This window comes from Cupressus sempervirens, chromosome 3 (genome assembly GCF_028749045.1).
Source record: "Cupressus sempervirens isolate cs-2001-9-10 chromosome 3, ASM2874904v1, whole genome shotgun sequence".
NCBI classification, from domain to species: domain Eukaryota; kingdom Viridiplantae; phylum Streptophyta; class Pinopsida; order Cupressales; family Cupressaceae; genus Cupressus; species Cupressus sempervirens.
The window spans coordinates 408,885,361-408,894,930 of record NC_143120.1 but is presented as its reverse complement, the minus strand read 5'-3'; the positions used below and the strand labels follow the sequence as shown (position 1 = coordinate 408,894,930).

Below are 9,570 nucleotides of genomic sequence, written 5' to 3'. Positions count from 1 at the left end.
TTACTTTTCCACAAGATATCTTGCATTTTCTTTCCCTTAATGGTATTATTAGTTTAGTTATCCTCCTAAAATTTGGTGTCTTATGAATGCATGAATGGAAGGCCTCAACCCCAAATGTTCTCTTCCCTTCACCTTGCCATAACCTCCTTGTATGATAATGCCAATGCTTTGATAATTGAACTACAAGCATAGGGTTTGTAAGATTCTCTTGCTTTAGTCACTTGCATGTTGATATCAGTGCATTGAGCATAGAGTTTGCTGGAGATGTATGTCCTACAAATGCCTCATGATATTTTCCTTGCCAAATATGTATAGTTTTCAGTGTGCATCTACCTTATTAATTAATGCTAGAAGAAGATTATTTAGTGTCTGATATCCACTTTGTTACTTAACGCTAGAAGAACATTATTGAGTACCTGATAGAATTAGGAAGATCTTTGAATTGTGCAGAATATAGAGAGAAATCATGTACAAAATCATAAGGTAGTTATCAATCATAAACTAATTTATTTGCTGATAGTAATTATATTCAACTCATGAATATTGTACAAGAACATATTTCTAAATCTAGCAAGTTATTTTGATTTATAATAATGTCACTCTAACTTTCATATAGTTCTTTAAATCTCCATGCACCTTGACATATATTATCTTCCATCTTCCATTGCCATGGCATATTTAATTTATACAAATAGAGTAAGGAGTGAAATTGTATGACCCTTAAATTAGATGCATTTTGACTTGCTGAAATTGATAGGAGTATAGAGAGACTCTTTGTCTGGGTGTTAAGCAACATTGTTGTTATAGTTGGACCTAAATGATACCATAGGTCCCAAGATCGAAACCTGGCTCTGATACCATATGTAAGGACTGACTCTTACATCATTATGCCAAATCATCCATAATACGAAAAAATATGGAAAGACAAAGATAAAGTCAAGACATTTCATTTAGTCAACTAAAATAGATCACATAGTTCATTACAAACTCCATTTATAATGCTATTTGGAAGTATATATAATGCACAAAAGATAAGTCTTATAAGTCTTCATTACATCCATTCATTGAAAAGTTGACATAACTGATTATGGTACATAGGTACATTCCTAGAATGCATATACATCATGAGGAAAGAGTGAGTGATTAGCTAATAGGTGTTTATAGCTTCCAAGTGTTTACTATCCTACTTTTGAGTGTTTTGTTTCCTTATCCAACTTACGACGTCCATTTTCTATCTAAAATGGGGGGTGTGGCCCAGAAACTTTTACCATGCCAACCATGGAGTTTTTCTTGACAAACACCTTGACCCTGACACGAGAAGGTTAGCTTCCTAGAACAAGATGGATCAGATGGATCTGGTGCATATCTTATAAGGAAATAAAACACACTTAAGATTTTCACCAACAGAGAAAAGAAACATACAAATTCCATACATATGTTGTAACAATAGCAAAGAGTTTTAAAACAATAATAAACAATAGTAAGGTTTCAATGATATACTTAATAAATCTGCTACTTCATTTTAGCTTAACAAAGCCCTATCATTTCATAGTGTTTTCGATTTACTACATTTACCCTCCAAATCTAAAAGAGTTAAGTTGAGTTCATCAACATTCATATGATTGAAGTTTCCTTATGTTTTGTAGGTGAACCAATTGTTGGCCTAATAATTAATGTATAGTTCTACTTGTTAATTTGCAATTCAAAAAAGTGTCTACAACAGTATACTAAATAACACTTAATCTCCAATTCAAAAGTAAGAGAAAATGTTTAGATTTTATTGTCCACCTACAACAACAATGCTAAGTATCATTCAAGTCCAACTATAACAACAACATTGCTTAACACCTAGACAAAGAGTCTCTCTATACTCCTATCAATTTTAGTAGTTTAGAATGAATCTAATTTAAGGGTCATACAATTCCACTCCTTACTATATTTGTATAAATTAAATATTCCATGGCGATGGAAGATGGCAGATAATAAACATCAAGGCGCATGGAGATTTGAAGAACTATACAAGAATTAGAGTGACGTCATGATAAATCAGAATAACTTGTTAGATTTTGAAATATGTTCTTGTACAATATTCATGAGTTGACTAGAATGATTGTTAGCAAATAAATTAGTTTATGATTGATAGCTACGTTATGGTTTTGTATAGGATTTTTCTCCATATTCTACACAATTCAGAGACCTTCATAATTCTATAAGGCACTCAATAATGTTCTTCTAGCATTAAGTAACAAGGTGGATGCACACTAAAAACTATACATATTTGAAAGGAAAATATCATGAGGCGTCCAACAAACTCTATGCTCAATGCACTGATATCAGCATGCAAGTGGCTAGAGCAAAAAAATCTCACAAACCCTATGCCTATGGTTTAGTTATCAAAGCATTGGCATTATCATACAAGGAGGTTATGGCAAGGTGAAGGGAAGAGAACATTTGGTGTTGAGGCCTTTCAGTTATGCAATCATAAGACACCAAATGCATTCATAAGACACCAAATTTCAAGAGGATGACTAAACTGATAATACATTTGAGGGAAAGAAAATTCAAGATATCTCGTGGAAAAGTAATGATACCAAAAAAACCAAAGGAAAAGAGGCTATTGAAAAGAATAGAGGAACCTAGAAATTAAAAAGACAGAAACTAAAGAGGCTTAGCTTTAAAACTTGTACTCACATATAACTAAATATAACAACTTTATAGATTAAAAAATTTAAATCAAAATTAAATTTAAATTACAAAATCTATTGAATAAAACAAAAAGGATCAAATTAAACTTTTCAAATAAATATGTAAAATTATCCTATATATATAAATATATATAAATGATATACTAACAAAATGTTCACTATAAAATTATGTAATTTGATAGATTTGTAATCTGAGTGCTGCTTCTCTGTGAAGTCTATGCTTTTGTTATTCAATTGCGACCATATATTAATACAAAATATTTTCATTAAATATCGAAACTTTTAACATTTGCACATCACTCTACTTAACTGCCAAAGCTTAAGAACTACATATGAACGACAGCAGATGCTATTGAAAAGATATATAATCCATGAAACAAATATGGGGGGACAAAAAGACATGGAGGAAAGCTCACGGAGCTTAACGTTGAAGATTCCAACAATAGAACATGACTGGGTAAATACAGAAAAGACAACACCAGGGCCGACTGTGGATGACAGCTTATTCTTAGTGAAAGTCATTACTGAAATGACAATAACCATTTGAGTTTTCAACTATTACATCAATGCCGGCATTTGAAATAATTGTTGTTTTCTATTCAAGCCTATCAATCTCAAGAGCACCTACGCGACATAATTCAAGCTCCAGTTTGAGATTTTAAAAATGTTTCATTCCATGTTATTAAAAATAATGCTGGTGTATTGTTAAATTATAATGACATTATACTAACAATTGGAAGACAACTTAAACAAGCTTTAATCAAACATTAACAGTATTTTAATATCAAAACAAAACAGATTTAAATATTTTTTACAATAATTAAAAGTAAAATGATTATGAATCTATTAACGCATAACAAAAATTATGAGAACTAAAACTATTCTGTCAATGGCTAATTAAACACATTTTAAAAGCTCTTTATAGTTTTCTTTTTTCTCAACATATCCTATCATCTTAATTTTTTTTGCATAAGATACGTTAATGTTGGTGTTGGTGTATTGTTAATTGCATATAGCGATGGATGATTAAATTATGACAGTGACTTATTCTTTGTGTATAATCTGATGATTAAATTATTTATTCAATTTTCTTCTGTTTAAAATTATTTTTAATATTAATGAATGTGCATATTGAAAACAAGGTCTTTTATACATGAACTTATAAATAATGACATAATATAATAATTAAATTAAGATCACTAAGATATTACAAATGAAACCTTAGTTTATAACCTTACGGGAAAACAATTTTTTGAAGTATATTACAAACAAGAACAGCTGAATCTTAATCAGCTATTCTTTTCAGTTCATGAAACTTTAGCGTTTAACTATTGCACATAAATGAAAGATAAAGAATCCAACATACCAAGTCATTTTAATTTTCTTTTCGTATATTTAAAAGCCTACCTAGCTGCCATTAGAGTTCAAACCTATTGTTGAACAAACCAGGCCTCAGGTGAAATGATTAAAACTCTGTCTCTTGCCATTAACATGAGTTTCAAATGTCGTTTGTTTTGATTCAGACACAAAAATATGTGCCAAAGTTCGAATCACTGTAACAATCTTGATTGCTGTCTGTTTTGTCAGAGCAAAAGATATCATGTATACTAAGTTGAAGTCTATAATCCATTATTTCTTTATTATCGTTGGATCTCATGGTACTCAAAATGGGACGCTTGTTTTAAGCCTCGGCTTTGGGCCTCCATAAGACTTTTTCATTATTACTATTTAAATAAGGTCTTGATCAATCACACAACTTCACAAGTTATTTGGTGATTAACCCATAATTATTTGTGATGGAAGGTTGGTCGTCATAATGACTTGTATAATTGTAACATTGTTTAGGAAAGGTTAGATGAAGTCAAATTTTAAAATATTTAAAATATATTAGTGCATTATTTAGGAAAGGTTAAAAGTATTATATTTAAATTTTTCCTTTCAATTTAATTTGTGTCTTTTTTAAATGTATTATATTGATTTAATTTGAATTTTTAGAAATATATATAATCTTGATGTTTAGTTCAATGTTGATGTATTGGTTACTTCCCACACTCTTTGCTCTCCTAGATACAAATCTCAATGTCGGCCACTTTTCTTGACCAACCAATAGTTCTCTTTGTCTTGGAACATGCCTTCAATCATAGAAACCTTCCTTCTCAATTACTAAACTCTTCAGTATAACTTACAAATGCTGATCTAACATGCCTAGCCCTTGGGTGACCCTGTTCACCATGGCACGACTCAACTTTCTCTCAAGGTTTTCAAAGGAATGAGGATATTCCAACTTCTCTCGTATCAAAGTACCGTAAACCATAGTTCAAAATATTGGTATTGGTAATTTATGAGGGACGAAAATAAAAGATATGGAGAAATATAGATAACTAGAAAACTTGGAACTTAAAATCTGCTTTTCTAGACAAAAATATGTTTTTCCAATCCTGATGAAACCTTCTTTCTCCTCTATTCCCTTTATTTCCTCCCCAAATCTGCTTTTCCAATAAAACAATGTTTTTCTAGGCCATCCTTAGCTATAACAGGCCTGCTGGTGACAAGTGTGCTTTTTGTTCTGATTAAACAGAGAAATATGGCCGATATTTTACAAATTTCTCTTCAATATTTTGAAACATATTGGGATAAGTAGAATTAGCACAGATAGAACTATGCCCTAAAGAACATCTCATCCCTACGAGGTCAGCAATTGACAAAACTATTGCCTAGGATGTGGACAGTCCTAACTAGGGTAGAGAATAGGATGCCCTTGGTTTCACAAGACTTGGCAACCCCTTGATTAACCTTAACTCAACGTGAAGTGATGGGATGAAAAATATTGTTTAACCTTATGAACTAAATAGAACATAAAAACACAATTAACTTACATTAACATGTAACTAACTCTGGTCTGATTGTTGACAGTGAACAATGAGTGATAAGAAATGTGGACAGTACTTCTAGATTGGTGAGATGGTATACAAATAGTACTTTTAGTATTGTGAAAATGCACAACAAGTCTTCAATGACAATAATCAGTATAATATCAGACCAAAGTAGACCTTGGACAGTCAAGGGTTGTATCAGACTATTTAGGGCTGAGATGTTGAACAAGATTAAAAACCGACTTCCCAATCTTGGATGCTAGCATTGGAGAGTTCAATTAAGACTTTCATTGTGTAACCTTGGCAATATTTAAGAGAAGAAATTCAATGCACTGTAATCTTTAACTGTCATTGCTATCGGTCATTGACATAATACAATCAATCACTCTAATCTCCACACAAAGGTGTGATCTCCTATCCAATTGCAGTATTAGTACTGTAAATTCATTATACAATCCTTCTTTTATAAAAACCATTCACTCAAATGCTTCATTCAATCTGTTATGGCCGAAAACCTTGAAAACACTCTGTCACAGTCAATTTTCTCTTCAAATTCTCGTGCTAGGGCTTAGCATTTCTGCTGTCACACAAATCCAATAATTGTGAACTAAAAAAATATATGAATTGTAATGAAACTACTAACAAATATTATAAAAGTGAAAATATTGGACGCTTGAATAGAGATATCAAAGTATTTGTATTAAACCTTATTAACCAATCTTGGACGTTGGTTGTCAAACAACTACTTTTTAATATGCAAAAATTGCAAAGTTGTCATTGACAACAAATGCAAAAATTGATCAACTTTGACACTTTTAAACCAGATGGCCTTTGAAGCCTTACAAATATAATATGTCTAATATGATGAACGCAACCTATTAACACTATTCAAATGCCCATTTCACCTAATTTGACCAAGTTGACTTGTTTGACCCATCTTTGACCAATAAGGTTCAATAAGCAAATGAAGTGTACATTGTCGGCTCTAATGACCTTACAACCAACATCAAATGCATAAAATAACATTAAACAAAAATCAAAATGCTAACTATAACCTTTACATAGCCTTGCTACAAACATTTGCATGATTTTGATTTGGTCTAATTGTTCTCTAGCAAAAATGTATTTAGTATATAAACTATTAAAAATTAAAATATATAACTATTTGATATTTCTATTTCAATCGTTCAATTCATTTTATATCATTTTTTTTAATATGCTTTCTATTATGTAACATGTTGGTTGAAATTTGATGAGGCTATCAATACTGATTTTATTCTACTTCTAAGAGTCAGTATTAAGATGATAAATCTTATTTAGTGTTACTCCTGACTGAAGCCTGATGTTGATTGTATATATTTTAAAAGTTTTTTTTATTTTTATATTTTACACCTCCATTATGGATATATCGTCAACGTCTACCTAGCTGACAATATTTATAGAACTTTTCTATAAAAGGGATGTTGAACTTGACTCAAATGATTTTTGAAGTATACAAGATACATAATTTTGAATGCATTATATTCATTTCTCATTTCTACTAAGCATTTGTTGAAAGTTAATAAGGAAGACTTCATCACACTACTGTAAATGCTTCTACCTCTGGCTATGCAGTTTCAGAGGAAAAGCGACACCGATTTTTTTAACAAAGTTTAATATATTGAAATTATTTCAAAACCTAAAAACTTTTCTAAAAAAAATTCTTAACTGTTTCGCAAAGGCTATTTCTATAATTTTCTTTTGCATCAGTAAACCTGAACTCTTTCGATTCCTCAAATCTTAACAGAACCAGCCTAAACCTAAACTGTTTCTATAATTTTCTCTTGCATCACTAAATCTTAACTGTTTGGATTCCTCAAATTCCAAATAGCTAACATTTCATTGGCAATTAAGCCAATCCATCTACAGACCGGATGTCAAAAAAAGCCTCCAGCGATCTTTTGTGAATATGTATCTTTACTATTAATCTAATAGGAAAGGTATATTCATAAAAAACCTTCATTATGATTTCACTGCAGGCCTCAAATAAAACGTGCCCTTTTGATTCTCTTTCATTGATTTTTCCCTCATATGTTTGTTCTACTTATATAGAGATAGATGTTTCAGAGGATAGTAAATTGTCAAAGCAGTCTAATGGGGTACGGTCCATTTAACCTTTGCTTTCACATTAGAAGATATAATTATGTCACTTTCTTTAGGGCAAGCTCAGAATTTATAAAATAATGTATATTAGTTTTAAAGTCTTGGCCAAATTTTCTTCATTATATCAATTTTATATTTATGACAGAGATTAAAAATAATGAAAAAAACATATAAATGTTCTAAAGTGTAAAGTATTGTTGTCTACAAAGTTTCAAGATTGAAAAACTTTTAGCAGTTCTTATTAACATAGATGATTATTTTACAATTGATTGACGATTGTTCAAATGAATGTCTTTAAATTGTAAAACAATAAATTCAGTATTTATATGGATGCCTTTAAATACCAAGGCATAATGAATTGACAAGTTGTAGCAAGTTGGTTCTTTACAGTTCTAAGAAAATGGTGCCAATCAACAATTAGAATTCGAAATTTTGATTTCTAATTTTATTCAGATTGTATGATCAATTCTGTTAAATACAAACATACCAAATTAAGGTTCTAATTAAATATAAAATCCTTTCTCCTTTAAATATATAATATAAGTAATGTACATAATAAATTGTTTGTGTATTATAATTTTTAGAAATTATTAGCATCAATGCCCTGGAAACAACAATTCCAAAATATTTCCATAAAATTAGGTCACAATCAATATTCTAACTTCTTAATTACAACACAATGCTTAGCTGATCTTTTGGTACCTTGCCAGCAATGATATCATTCTAATATCCATTTTACAATGATATCCCTTCAAAAATTTATATGGATGTCACATCTGAAAGAAGATACCCAAACAAAAAAAACAAAACGTTTCTATTCTATCGACAACGCAGGTAAGATGATAATACAAATTACACAGTTGGTATAATTATAAACAACATTTCCAATTGAAAAAAAACAAGCATTAAAATTTAAAAGGTTTTGCCATTAAACGTAGCTATAGACATTAATCTCCATTCATGAAATGACGAAAGAGGTGAATAAATTAGAAGCACACAAAATGAAAAGAAATTATCATAGCTGAGAATTATATGATCAAATTTATTTTTCCCATCTCAACAAAAGTAAGCTGAGAGCAGAGATTTATTCACTGAAACCGAATTTTTTTAAAACGCTATATGAAAGAGTCAAATTGAAGTATCAACCTTTAACAAAAAGAGGTATCAAAAGAACCAATTTGATCTATCAAGAAAAAACAAATGCTACAAAAGAAACTAAAACTGGTATCTGAAATTGTTGAAATTAATCTCCACTACAATATTAAATAATTCCACCGTATAACTCTTCTTCCACCTCATGTCTTATCCATCACCCCTACTTGATTTTTTCCTCTAATAGCTAGAGATACAGGCCATAGGCAGCTACTAGAGAACTGCAAACAAATATGTTGTATAAATTCTGTCTTCTGGAACACCAAACTTCATTGTACAGGAAAAGTTTTAATAACCAGTAGAATGTATTGCTTTCATAGCTCAGTTGGCTAGAGCACCCGTTTAGTAAGCGGGAGGTCATGAGTTCAATTCTCATTGAAAGCAATTGCCATCGTTTCTGTTGTTGCAGACAAAATCATCGTTGGAAATGTGGTAGGTACAGCTTTCCTATCATTTTTTTGAAAAAAAGTCATTGCTAGATTAAAAGATTTAAATTATATTTTGGTTATTATAGGTTTCAGTTTTCAATTACTCATTACAAATTTAATTTTTAGATTTCTATTAATTTGTTTTGAAAAAATTATTTATTATGTTCAAAATTATTTTTACTTGATTAGTTTTCAACCATTTTCCTAGTTTTCTATGTTTATTCTCTCTTAAAAAGGTTGAAGAAGTTTTATCTTGTGAAGAATCTTTAA

At 30.3% G+C, this 9,570-nt stretch overlaps 1 non-coding gene across 1 annotated transcript; it reads left to right on the top strand.

The window, feature by feature from the left end:
* The first annotated feature begins 9,182 nt into the window (after nucleotides 1–9,182).
* Nucleotides 9,183–9,256, top strand: TRNAT-AGU (transfer RNA threonine (anticodon AGU)). The gene has a single exon. It is a non-coding gene; the product is annotated as a tRNA-Thr (tRNA).
* Nucleotides 9,257–9,570: the final 314 nt, after the last annotated feature.